The following is a 14,053-nucleotide window of genomic DNA, read 5'->3' as shown; positions in this document are numbered from 1 at the left end:
TATTTTCTAGAAATTGGCATCTGTCTTTTACAGCTGCTAAATCTGCAGTTGGAGGATGGAAGAAGAAAAAAATTCTAACAGGCACGTAGCTTTAAGGAAACCCTTCAAAACAAAGAAGTTTTATTTGGCCAACACCTGGAAAAGTTCCAAAGTAAACAACACTATGATTTTTATTGTACTGATATAATTAAACCAGAATAACATTTACATGTTAGCAATTAAAAGTTAGGTTTTAATTTTGCTATTGATATGCAGGCAAGCCACTAGTTTAACTTGCTTGATTTATGTTAAAGGAGAAATGTCTGTGTGTAGGTTGAGATTTTAGAATCCTGTCATTTTGCATGATGCCATTGAATGGGTACCATAGACTTGTCTTGCTTTTCCAATTATATGGATAATAGCCGTACTTTCCTCTTGCTTTCATTATTAAGAGATTTATAGCAGAAGTAGTCATCACATTATCTTTTTTTTTCCTGCACATTTTCTTAGTGAATATTATGAGCCATGGTCCCAAGTGATTTTGGGGTCCTTACTTCACTGAAATCCTAAGCACTGTTGGCACTTGATGTTTTTGTACTGTTAACTCCCTCTTAAAGCAGAAGAAAGTTAGGTTCTTTCCTACCTTTTTCAAAGATTTTGAACTTGCAGATATTCTGTAAGTACTCGTACTGAATTCTGCTCACAAAAGTTGTTGCAAGGCAATGCTAAAGTGATTTGGAGATGGTATTTAAGACATGCTAGGAGCCACCTGTGCCCAACAGCTGAAAAGCTACTGGCTGTTAGAGCATACTTAAAAGGAAACAAAGTGAATTTTTCGGGAGGGAATGGTAGGGTATCTGCAGTAGCAGATGTAGGTGGCTGAGTCAAAATGTAAATATAGCTAATTGGATTAATTGAGCATGTCTTGAAATGCCTGCTTTCTGGGGGTCATAGATAAAGATGAGAGGGATGAGTAGGCAGAATAAAACTGTGCCCCAATATATTTTCTGGTACTGGCTTACAGAATTCAGATCTCTTCTCTTTCCCTTTTTCCCTCCACCCTGATAAAGGAAAGGAGGCATTAGGATGTTTGTTCTAAAGCTCTTTCAATTTTATAGACATATGTGTGTCATACAAGGTGGTTTTTTTCCATAGGTTTTTGTTGTTGTTTTGGGGGGGAGGGTGTTGGGTTTGGGTTTTTTTTAAAGCATTCTGCTCCTGAAAAACTTCTTTTTATTCCCCCTCTATTTCTTTTATGCCTTTTGCCTTTTAGTTTGGCATATGAGGCATTCTGGTTAGTTTTGGTTTGTTGTATTTCCCAGAGCAGATACCACCACTGTGGCTGATGAAAAATTTTCTCTGCTTAATCTCCCAAGAGAGGATCAAGAGAGAATTTTGCTTTGATAAACCACATTCACTTTTTACATGCAGTGGAGGGTGCTCACTGCTGTGCAGCCTTTGTCTGTACATTTGGATTCCTAATGTTATGATCAGTCATAACCTATTAAAATGTTAATATTGAAGGAAGTGTGGATGTGTAGCAGCCCTGCTGGGTTGTGCCTTATTCAGAGGAGATGTTTGTTTAATGAGTCATATATTTGTGGAATTTAAGAAAATAATTCAGAAATTAACCCAAAAAATCACTATGGATCAGATGATTAAAGCCAGTAAAGTAGCACCAGGAGTTTATTTGCCTTATTGGCATACTGAAAACTAGGAGAGAAGAAAGGAGTATGCTTACTTTGGTGATAGAAATGTGAAACTTGAAATAATGCTGAATGCCAGACTGCATGTAGATTAATCTTAGTGATTACCTCACTCTTATTTAGTTAAAAAAAGAAAGAATTAGAATTTCTGTTGTAGATAAACATACATCAGTGTTTACCAAGTTTGTTATTCTGACCTTATTTTCTACTCTTGTGATAAAAAACTCAGAAAAGCAATTCCTCGTGATATAACACTGTGATAAATGCATAATTTACAGAGGTAGGATTCCAAGGTTAAGAAAAACATCAGCTGATAGTTTTCCCTGGGGGGATGTTTTTTTCCCTCCTTCATGCAGTTGTCAGAGTGCAAACCTTGTTGAGCTGTTCCCTTCAACCTTCCCAAGAAACTCAGAGAGCTACAGTGCTTATCTGAAGTTGTGTGGGAGTTGGTTTTGCTCCTACGACATTTAGCACTACTGTTCTTGGAAGGAGAAAAAACAACGTATGTCAAACAGCTTGGCTGAAGAGAATGATAATTTATGGTATTTTGATTTGGTCTTACCACATATAATATGAGAGAACGTGCGCATATAAGTGTTTGTATGCATAAATGTGTGTGCATGCTTGCTAATTATTTATTGTAAAAATTAAGGTAATTTCTCAAGTTTTCATTCAGACTCCTAAATGTGCAAGCGTAACACTGAAAGAACAGAATCATCATAGTGCCAATTACAAAATATGTAGGAATGTGTTTATTAAAATTTTATGTCAGCTGTGAGTAAGATGATATTTAGTACTTTGTCATGAAGTCCCTAGGTCAGGAGATACTAAATCATAATATTTATTGCTGATAGGTAAAAAGTACTGGAGCGAGAGAGAGTGCAGTCTTGGTAACCTTGTTGATGACTGGCCATTATACAGACTGTGGTAAGGGCTGGGCAAAGCGCAGCTGGAATTTTTGAGAATGCTTTGTTCCAGCCAAAATAAAGGAAACTGATTTATAGTGTTTTAATAATGTATCACATCTCACACCAGTCTGCTTTCATAAAGAAGTGAGAGGAAATTATGTAGAAAAAATGCTGTGTCTTTATGTGGTTTATGTGACTTAATTTTCAGATAGTGGAATATGTGGGATTGCATAGCTATGGCATCTCTTAGTGTTGCTGCTGTAGCCTTCTACTCTTGTAGTCAACAAATACAGAAAGGATAAGTGAGAGCTGTGAAAGATGTAAAAAACCCATAAATACTAGGTTGGCATTGCTCCATGTATTTCATCTGGACAGGTACAGGGGCATATACTGCTTATATTTGTATATGCTAATCTTCTTGAATGCTTTACTTGAGATCTCTTAGGTCACCACTTTTAATATATTTAGGTGGTGAGTTCTGTTTTGCAGGTTTCTTCATAATATTGTGTGTTGTACATGTTGCCTGAATGGAATGGAAAGCATTTAAACATATTTTTCTTATTCTTGCTGTCTGTTTTTCATCTGTACAATTTTCCATATAAAAGTATGGAAATTGCAGCATGTCACAGAGGTACCAGCTGTAAATGATCAAGCCCAGGTACTAGAAGCAGCCTATCTGCAGTGAGCTAATAGGTTAATTTATGATTCTAATCACAAAGTAATATTGCCCTGAAAAATCAGTACCCCATCTGTAGTATACACAGTGGCTACACATTAAATTCCATCTGTCAATTAATATTACACTTGTAGCCTTTTAATTAAAAGAGAACCCAGAATTATGACACTTGAGTTGGACTTCTTTCTGTGGCTAGAAGGTGACATTGCAAGAAATATTAGTTTCTCACTATTCTCCTATCTTGGACTAACCATAATTTTGCATGGATGCTAAAAGGCATTTCAGAACAATCAGTAGCTTCTACACAGGTAACTGGGTAGGAGAAGTGGCCTAGTGTTCTTAGAACAGAGTGAGATTAAATTGTGATACATGTAGGTCATCATATGTTGAATATTTTGTTATCACTACTCATAGTAGCCCTTGCCATTCTGGGCACCCTGCTATGGTAAACAAAATAAACAGCGGTAGTGTCACCAGCTCCTGCAACAGTATTTTCAGCCTTGCGCTGTTTGACATTTTCATTACAATGCCAGGGGCTCAGGTTTTCTTGTTTATGTAAGAATTTTCACTTCTGTTTTCACTGATGCAGAGGAAATCTTGGGATTTTGAATCCCAAAAATTTAGAAATCAGAAGGTGAAGTTCAAAATTATTTTTTTAATTCATTCTCGGGGTATTTTTGGTATCTGACTTGCGGTCTTTCTGAACTGCTGGGAAGCACTTTTAGAATGGTTTGATTTTATAGTGCCTCCATTTTGGTGGCTTCTGTTAACTGTATATTTTCTTTTAGTGAATGAACAGCTGGGATTTATGTTTAAAATGTGGGTGTCACAAAGTTAAATACCTACAGAAAAGCTAAATGGCTCTGCAGGTATAAATCATCATATTGATTCTGTTGTATTTTTGCATTCAGGTACAGAAACTTAGCAACCCACACTGGAAAACTTTAAGTACACCCTTGTTAACAAGCCCACTGCTCCATTTGTAGCAGGAGCAATTGAACCTTTAAGTATACAAGATTTTACATTGTCTGATGGAGTGGTGCTAACATAAAATGAAGAGGGTTTTATTGGGTGCAGTGGCGTTGATTACTGGTGGTGTTTGAAATAAGCACTGGAATACAGAAGAGAGTAACTCCTGCTATGCTATTTTTTTATCTTTTGGTCCCTGCCATTGTGTCTGCTGGTACACTTCAAGCAGGTAGATGCTAGCACAGAGCAGGCACTGGGCTCTGAAACGCCTCGTTATTTGGGACTAATGCCAGGACTAGGCGGTGGCTAAAACGCGGGGAAGAGATCTGTAACAACTTTTGCACAGTACTTCCCTTGCTAGAAGTTGGGGAACAAGGCTGGTGTAGACACAGCCTATCTAAGTACACACATTGCTCAATGACCTCAATCTGACCAGGTTCAGATTGCAGATCTTTGTGCAGTGGAGACTGAGATCATGGTTAATCATTATTGAGTTGGGCGTAGATGGAGTCATGAAATGCTGGTCCTGTCATTCTCTTGAAACAATGACTTCATTAGCTGCCAGGAAGCTATTTGGCAGGTCCCCTTGTGTGGGTTCCCTCAGAAAAGTTGGCTGGAGTGTGACCCCTCACATGGGAAGCGTTTGAAGCTCAGCTTCCTAGAAGGCTGAGAGATTGCATTGTTTACCCAGGTAGACCAAGTGCCAAGAATTAATTAGTTTCATCCTATGCTACACAGCAGAAATGCAAGAAGGGGCTCTGATCTTGCGATTGACTGTGCAGGTGAAGTCTTGCACCGTGGTGAGGTTTCCCATAATTAAAAAGCTTTAAATCAGAGGTTATGGCTCTGTTGTGAATAGATGAACCAAAACTCACATGTACCGGATCTCACAAGCTTCTTTATAAATGAACAGTTTAAAATAAAAGAAGTCCTATGCTTTGTTGTTGAGACTTGTTGGATTTTTCCTGCATTTGACAGTGCGTGAGTGAAACCACACCTGATGCATACTTAAAGTAAATGCAATAAGGATGACAATGTTTTTCTCTACTGTACTTCTGTTTGTGACTTGCTGGAAACTGGGTTTATTTTATTATTTTAATAAGCTCCTGGGTTTTGTTGCAATTGCATTTCTTGGCATGTTCCCAGGGGAGACTTTATCTGCTGGTTTGAGAATTCTTTGTAAAAGCAGTGCTCTTGCCTGCTGGGCAAACTGCTTCTGCTGCAAATATAAAATCGTGAATTCTTGGTGTAATTCTAATCTAGTACTGGTGGACTGATCTTGGGAAAACAAGTTCCTCTGGCATTTCAGATTTCATGTTGGGCTACAAATGCAGAGATGGCTTTTATAATCCTATGCTATGTCAAGGAAGCCATTCTGGCTAGCTTACACAGAGATTTCTGGTCATCTTCCATATTCTGCCTTGTTCCAAAACAACCTCATTCTTTTAATAAAAAGTTATGACATTGTAGTTTGTTAGAATATTCTGGCATCCTACTGTCAATATTTTTTTTCCCGTCAGTTCTGTTTTTGAAAAGGATGCAGTGTTTTAAGAGTTTAATTCATTTAAATACATTAGTCCTGATGATTACAGGGATCTCCTTGTGGAACACTTGTGGTCAGCAGCTTGTGGTTAAGTGGAAGGAAGTTATGGAGTACGTTGCTCGCAAGCAGGTCTCCCCTGTTCTTAGTCCACTCTTTTTCATCATCAGTGTTCCCAGAAGGGTATTTTAGCAGGATGTTGCCTCTTAAGGCCCCTTACTCTATGTCTGTGCCCTTCAAAGACTGTTGTGAGCACCAACCCCATGCGTGGCTTTCCTTCAAAGGAGCAGGAGCTTTATGGATGGGTGTGGACCCACTGAACATCTCTTTCTTTGTGCTCTCCTACTTGGAGAGCCTTGCTATGCCATATGGGCAGTGAGAACACTCATCATCCTTCCTCAGATGATTTACCAACCCCAAACAAACTGTGTATTCCTCTCGATATTCTTAGCCATCTCTGACATGATGCATGTACAGCGTAACACAGCTACCTTCACCTTTATTGTCCTCTTTCCTGAACAATCTGTATTTGTCAACACTAGAATTCCAGTTATTGTTAATATAGAAATCATATTGGGGGGGGTGTTATATTTCCAGTTGTTCAGGCTCTTCCTTGATGCTTTGCAGGTCCTTGAATTAAAGAATCATTGTTGATGCATGGTTTCTTCGGCCAGATTTGGCACTGTCACATTAATGACTGCATAGCTGTCGTGGTTTCAGCCCAGCCGGTAACAAAGGACCACGCGGCCGCTCGCTCACTCCTCCCGCCCCCCTCCGGTGGGATGGGGGGAAAACGGAGGAGAGAAAAAAAAACCAAACCTGGAACCTCGAGGGTTGAGATAAAGGCAGTTTACTGGAACAACACAAAGAAATTGCAACAACAACAACGGTACTAATGAAAAAGTATACAAAAAGAGTGATGCACAGTGCAACTGCTCACCACCCGGGACCCGACGCTCTGCCACTTCCCCCACCGAAAAGAAGAGCCCACCCCCCGGCCCGCTCCCCCTTTATATACTGAGCATGATGTCACATGGTATGGAATAGCTCCTTGGCCAGTTCAGGTCAGCTGCCCCGGCTATGCCCCCCACCTCCCAGGTTCCTGTAAAAATTAACTCTATCCCAGCTGAACCCAGGACATTATCCACCCCTTATTCTATACCATCTACATCATGCCCAGATCTTACATTTTCCAATCGACCACTACCACTTCCTTGTCTTATACATATAAGTATATGGACTTGCGTCCGTCCCCGTCGTCCCCCCGCACACACACACACACACACGCGAATGGTATTCCTTTAGCGTATGGGCTATTCCTCTAATGTGTCCATTGATTTTATTTAGTCCATGACTTTGGGGCTCCATCTGTTGTAACAGTTCTTCAGGATAAGAGAGATGGTGTGAGATGGTGGGTTGTTGTATGCTGCCTCTGGAACTTGTGGCTAGTACATTTGGTGCAACTCACGCCCTTGTTCTGCAGGTCGAGGATGTTGATCTTGAGGAAATTGCTGGGTGTCAGTTCAAGTTCTGTCGCTGTTGTACTTGGCTTAGTTTCAAAGTCCATCCCGCAGTCATTTGGGTAATTCTTACAGTAATACCCTTGATATGGCATATAGACACTATAGATACAATGACATGCATTGGCAGGGTATTTAGCAGTTAGGTATCATACAGCCCAATTCACTGGCTATTCTCTCCCAAAATCAAATCTCCCTGAGGTACACATCGAACTTCCCCATCCTTCTGCATCACCCACCAGGTGTACCCAGGTCCCTGAGCAAAAACAACCCCTTGAATGGGTTTGCCTCTGTTTGAGGGAGGACTAACCCAGACTGTCTTTCCTAACATACTCCTCATGCGCACTACAGGGACTTTATCCCCTTCTACAGTATGTGGAAGTCTTGGTTGGGCGGGGCCAGCCCGATTGGCGGATCCTCTAGTATTAACTAACCAGGTGGCTTTTGTTAAATGTGTATCCCAATGTTTGAAAGTCCCACCCCCCATCGCTCTCAATGTAGTTTTCAGCAGTCCGTTGTATCGTTCGATTTTTCCGGAGGCCGGTGCGTGATAAGGGATGTGATATACCCACTCAATGCCGTGTTCTTTGGCCCAGGTATCTACGAGGTTGTTTCGGAAGTGAGTCCCATTGTCCGACTCGATTCTTTCTGGGGTGCCGTGTTGCCATAAAATTTTCTCTTCAAGGCCCAGAATAGTGTTCTGGGCAGTGGCATGGGACACAGGGTATGTTTCCAGCCATCCAGTGGTTGCTTCCACCATTGTAAGCACATGGCACTTGCCTTGGCGTGTTCGTGGGAGTGTGATATAGTCAATCTGCCAGGCCTCCCACTGTTTATATTTCAGCCATCGCCCCCCATGTGACAGGGGTTTTTGCCGCTTGGCTTGCTTAATTGCGGCACATGTTTCACATTCGTGGATGACCTGTGCGATAGTGTCCATGGTCAAGTCCACCCCTCGATCTCGAGCCCATCTATATGTTGCATCTCTCCCCTGATGGCCTGAGGTATCGTGGGCCCACCGAGCCATAAATAGCTCACCCCTACGTTGCCAGTCCAGGTCCACCTGAGACACTTCAATCTTGGCGGCCTGATCTGCCTGCTGATTGTTTTGATGTTCTTCAGTGGCCCGACTCTTGGGTACATGAGCATCTACATGACGTACTTTTACCACTAGCTTCTCTATCCGAACAGCGATATCTTGCCACAGTGCGGCAGCCCAAATGGGTTTACCTCTGCGTTGCCAGTTGCCCTTCTTCCATTGCTGTAGCCACCCCCATAGGGCATTTGCCACCATCCATGAGTCAGTATAGAGATAGAGCACTGGCCACTTTTCTCTTTCAGCAATATCTAATGCTAGCTGGATGGCTTTCACCTCCGCAAACTGACTCGATTCACCTTCTCCTTCAGCAGTTTCTGCAACTAGTCGTGTAGGACTCCATACAGCAGCCTTCCACCTCCGATGTTTTCCCACGATGCGACAGGACCCATCAGTGAACAGGGCATATTGCCTCTCATTTTCTGGCAGTTTATTATACAGCGGGGCCTCTTCAGCCCGTGTCACCTCCTCCTCTGGCAACATTCCAAAGTCTTTGTCTTCTGGCCAGTCCGTGATCACTTCTAAAATTCCTGGGCGACTGGGGTTTCCTATGCGAGCCCGTTGTGTGATCAGTGCAATCCACTTACTCCACGTGGCATCAGTCGCGTGATGTGTAGAGGAAACTTTCCCTTTGAACATCCAGCCCAGCACTGGCAGTCGGGGTGCTAAGAAGAGCTGTGTTTCAGTACCAACCACTTCTGAAGCGGCTCGAACTCCTTCATATGCTGCCAATATCTCTTTTTCAGTTGGAGTATAGCGAGCCTCGGATCCTCGATATCCCCGACTCCAAAACCCCAGGGGTCGGCCTCGGGTCTCTCCAGGTGCTTTCTGCCAAAGGCTCCAGGTAGGGCCATTCTCCCCAGCTGCAGTGTAGAGCACATTTTTAACATCTGGTCCTGTCCGGACTGGCCCAAGAGCTACTGCATGAACAATCTCCCGCTTAATTTGTTCAAAGGCTTGTCGTTGCTCAGGCCCCCATTTAAAATCGTTCTTCTTCCGGGTAACTTGGTAGAGAGGACTTACAATTTGACTGTAATTTGGAATATGCATTCTCCAAAAGCCCACAACACCTAAGAAAGCCTGTGTTTCCTTTTTATTAGTCGGTGAGGACATAGCTGCTATTTTGTTGATCACGTCCGCAGGGATCTGACGACGCCCGTCTTGCCATTTTACTCCTAAGAACTGGATTTCCTGCGCAGGTCCCTTGACCTTACTTTCTTTTATGGCAAAGCCAGCCTTCAAAAGGATTTGGATTATTTTCTTCCCTTTCTCAAAAACTTCTTCTGCCGTGCTGCCCCATATGATGATGTCATCAATATATTGCAGGTGCTCTGGAGCTTCACCTTTTTCTAGTGCAGTCTGGATCAGTCCATGGCAAATAGTGGGGCTGTGTTTCCACCCCTGGGGCAGTCGATTCCAGGTGTACTGGACACCCCTCCAAGTGAAAGCAAACTGTGGCCTGCACTCCGCTGCCAAAGGAATGGAGAAAAATGCATTAGCAATGTCAATTGTGGCATACCACTTAGCTGTCTTTGATTCCAGTTCATATTGAAGCTCTAACATATCTGGCACAGCAGCGCTCAGCGGTGGCGTGACTTCATTCAGCCCACGATAATCTACTGTTAGTCTCCAATCCCCATTAGATTTCCGCACGGGCCATATGGGACTATTAAAGGGTGAGTGAGTCTTGCTGATCACTCCTTGGCTCTCCAATTGGCAAATCAGCTTATGGATGGGGATCAGGGAGTCTCGGTTGGTGCGATATTGCCGCCGGTGCACCGTCGTGGTAGCAATTGGCACCTGTTGTTCTTCAACCTTCAGCAACCCCACAACCGAAGGGTCCTGGGAGAGACCAGGCAGGGTAGACAGCTGTTCAATCTCCTCCGTCTCCAATGCAGCTATACCAAAGGCCCAACGGTACCCTTTTGGGTCCTTGAAATACCCCCTTCTGAGATAATCTATACCAAGGATGCACGGGGCCTCTGGACCAGTTGCAATGGGGTGTTTATGCCACTCATTCCCGGTTAGACTCATTTCGGCTTCCAATACGGTTAGCTCTTGGGATCCCCCTGTCACACCAGAGATACAGATGGGTTCTGCCCCTTTATAACTTGATGGCATTAGGGTACATTGTGCACCAGTGTCTACTAGAGCCTTATATTCCTGTGGGTCTGACGTGCCAGGCCATCGAATCCACACTGTCCAGTAGACTCGGTTGTCCCTCTCCTCCACCTGGCTGGAGGCAGGGCCCCTCTAATCCTGGTTAGAATATCTGTTACCCACTTTTTGCACATGTGAATCAGAAGTCCCTTCAAGAGGATCAGAAATGAGATCGGCCCATCTACTGCGCCCGGGGGACTGCTCACGGGAAACTGGAGCAGCAGTTTTCCAAGAAGAATCTTCTTTTCTGGTTGCTTTTTCTCGCAACTGCCGTACCCGTGAATCCAAGACTGAGGTAGGTTTTCCATCCCACTTCCTCATGTCCTCTCCATGGTCACGCAGGTAAAACCACAGGTTAGCCCGTCGTGTGTACTTTCTCTCTCCTCTCTCTTGGGCAGAGGAACGCTTACTCCCAATAACTGCAATGCGGGCCTGTACAGGTGAGGAGGAGGACATATCTACTTTGAATTGCTGGAACTCTCGGGACAATTCCTCTACAGCTGAGACACAGGCCCGTAGGGAGGAAGAGAGACTTCCTTCATATTGCCGGAGTTGGACAGCCAATTCATCCACCGTTTGTCCATAGCCTTCTTTCCAGGACATTACTGCCAATGAGTTGGCATAGGTTGGTGGTGCACTTCGTAGAAACTTCCGCCACATTGGTTGTGTGCATTGGACTTCATCTGGATCTGTGGGTGACTGCGCATTTTCTGGATCATTATAAATCACCTCCAGCACGGCTAATTCCCTCAGGTACTGGATACCTCTCTCCATGGTGGTCCACTTGCCTTGGTGACATGTAACTTCATCCCTGAAAGGGTATCTTTCCTTTACACCTAACAGAAGTCGCCTCCAGAGGCTGAGGACTTGTGTTTTTCTCCCAATCGCCTTGTCGATACCCCCTTCTCTAGACAGAGATCCCAACTGCTTGGCTTCCTTACCCTCTAATTCCACACTACTAGCCCCATTATCCCAGCATCGGAGCAGCCAGGTAACAATGTGCTCACCTGGGTGGCGGCTAAAATCTTTTCGCATGTCACGCAACTCACTCAGGGATAGAGATCGGGTAATTATTTCAGGTTCTGCCTCTTCCTCCTGTTCTCGCGATGACCCTGGTTCATCTTCATCTCTCACTGAGCGAACTGATTTCTTTGTGTGTTTCTTTTTCTGTACAGGGGCAACTGATACTGGCACAGGTTGGTTCTCTGGTTTAGTGGCAGTATCTGTCACCGGGGTAGGGGCAGCCATGGTGCCTGTTGTCGTGGTAGGGGCGGCCACGGTGCATGTTGTCGGGGTTGGGGCAGCCACGGTGCATGTTGTCGGGGTTGGGGCAGCCACGGTGCATGTTGTCTTGTTTTCCATCTTTTCCCCCTTTTCCCCCTGGGGGTGCTGCATAGTATCAAGCAGGGTTTGGTAGATACCGGCCAGGGCCCAGCACAGTGTAGTGAGTTGTGTGTCTCTGGGATAGCCACAGCATTTTCCTTTCAAAAATTCTATCACTTCATGAGGGTTCTGCAGTTGTTCGGGAGTGAACTTCCAAGTCACTGGAGGTGAGAAGTTCTCTAGATACCTGCCCACATCCTCCCACACGCCGTGCCACCCATGAATATCCAGCTTTGGGACAGATCTCTGGGTGGTATTCTTAAAGAGCCTCTTTGTAGCCCTAGACAAGACCTGAAACATAGTCAGGAGGCATAGCACTAACAGCACACAGGCTTGCGCATCCCAAGGATATTCAAAATTCTCGAAAACTGTTGTAATTAGTTGGAAAGAGAAAAGGGAGGGGAACGGATGGGGGGAAGTATCCCCCCCTGACTTCCCCATGGGTTGGGTGTAATTACCAATAAAATCCGACAGAAGGTGCCCAAAGTCTGGAAATGATATCACTGCCTCATACAGATAACAGCTTAACCTCATGACCAGTGATGTAATCATTTCACAAGTCGACATTGCCCAGTACAGCAAAATGATAATCCCAATCACTCTCCCAGAGATGAGATACGCAACTACAGGCAATACATAAAGCATATAAGAACTTACAAAACGCCACCATGTAAACAGCTGAATCAACATTGTGACTAACATCTATTTATCTAGTATAAGAAATGCGTATGACAAATTTGTTTCAACACGCTCTGGCCAGATCTGTCGTTATCTCAACCCTTCGTGCCCCACGTTGGGCGCCAAAAAGGACTGTCGTGGTTTCAGCCCAGCCGGTAACAAAGGACCACGCGGCCGCTCGCTCACTCCTCCCGCCCCCCTCCGGTGGGATGGGGGGAAAACGGAGGAGAGAAAAAAAAACCAAACCTGGAACCTCGAGGGTTGAGATAAAGGCAGTTTACTGGAACAACACAAAGAAATTGCAACAACAACAACGGTACTAATGAAAAAGTATACAAAAAGAGTGATGCACAGTGCAACTGCTCACCACCCGGGACCCGACGCTCTGCCACTTCCCCCACCGAAAAGAAGAGCCCACCCCCCGGCCCGCTCCCCCTTTATATACTGAGCATGATGTCACATGGTATGGAATAGCTCCTTGGCCAGTTCAGGTCAGCTGCCCCGGCTATGCCCCCCACCTCCCAGGTTCCTGTAAAAATTAACTCTATCCCAGCTGAACCCAGGACAATAGCCTATGCAGCTATTGCTGGTTTTGCCCTGTCTGCTGTTCTACATGCTGGTTTTAATTGTCCATTGTCATGTTTGTATAGGTTTTCTTTTGCATTTCTTAGTTTAAGTTTGGTCTCTGAATCATGTCAGATCGGATGCCAGAGAAGGCTGGGACTGGCCCAGGAACACTTGTTTTCATGAATGTGTGTCTCTGTGATCAAGTATCCCTTATCCGAGAGCTTTCTGTTCATCCTTCTTTATCTTGCTGCAACGTCTTTCCCTTCCTTAGAAGCTAAACCTGAGGTGTTGCATGCTGCATTGGTGAAGATCCCTTGCCTCAGCCCATGTCCGTGCAGGTTTGGCTGAGCATGGCAAAGAAAAATAACGAGAAAGCAAAGGTTTGTTAAGGGGTCTCCTCAAACTCTTCTTTTACTAAAATATACGCTGCATATGCCTTCTGCCAGTATCTGTGCTTGATCTCTGCATTGAATCCTTTTTTTTTTGTCTAGGGGGAAAAAATTGGGCATGGGAGAGAGGAAGGGTGATTGACACCAGATTCATAGAAATAAATGAAATCATCAGCAAAAGAGAGAGCTCTCTTTTTGCCCATAATAAAATACTGCATGTCAAATTGATAGATTGATTTTTAATTTTATTGGTATATGTCTCACCAAATAGATAGTTAGGGATTAGCTAAATGTATCTTGACTTCTTTTTTCGTTTAGGTTTTTTCTCTAGTTCAGATAAATAAATACATTTTCTACACAGCTGTATTTCCAGTATTTCCTACAAAAGTGACCAGGAAAGGGAATCTACTGTGATGATACGATTCATTACACGTTAGGATTATAAATACTCAATACTATAAGTTCTCTGAAATAAGAGAATG

At 43.9% G+C, this 14,053-nt stretch overlaps 1 protein-coding gene across 5 annotated transcripts in view; it reads left to right on the top strand.

Annotated features, from left to right (window-relative positions):
- Nucleotides 1-14,053, top strand: part of WIPF3 (WAS/WASL interacting protein family member 3) — a 45,815-nt gene that overhangs the window by 17,036 nt on the left and 14,726 nt on the right. The gene's annotated exons all lie outside the window — the stretch shown is intronic.

This window comes from Haliaeetus albicilla, chromosome 2 (assembly GCF_947461875.1).
Source record: "Haliaeetus albicilla chromosome 2, bHalAlb1.1, whole genome shotgun sequence".
NCBI lineage: Eukaryota > Metazoa > Chordata > Aves > Accipitriformes > Accipitridae > Haliaeetus > Haliaeetus albicilla.
This window is presented reverse-complemented; position numbering and strand designations above follow the sequence as displayed.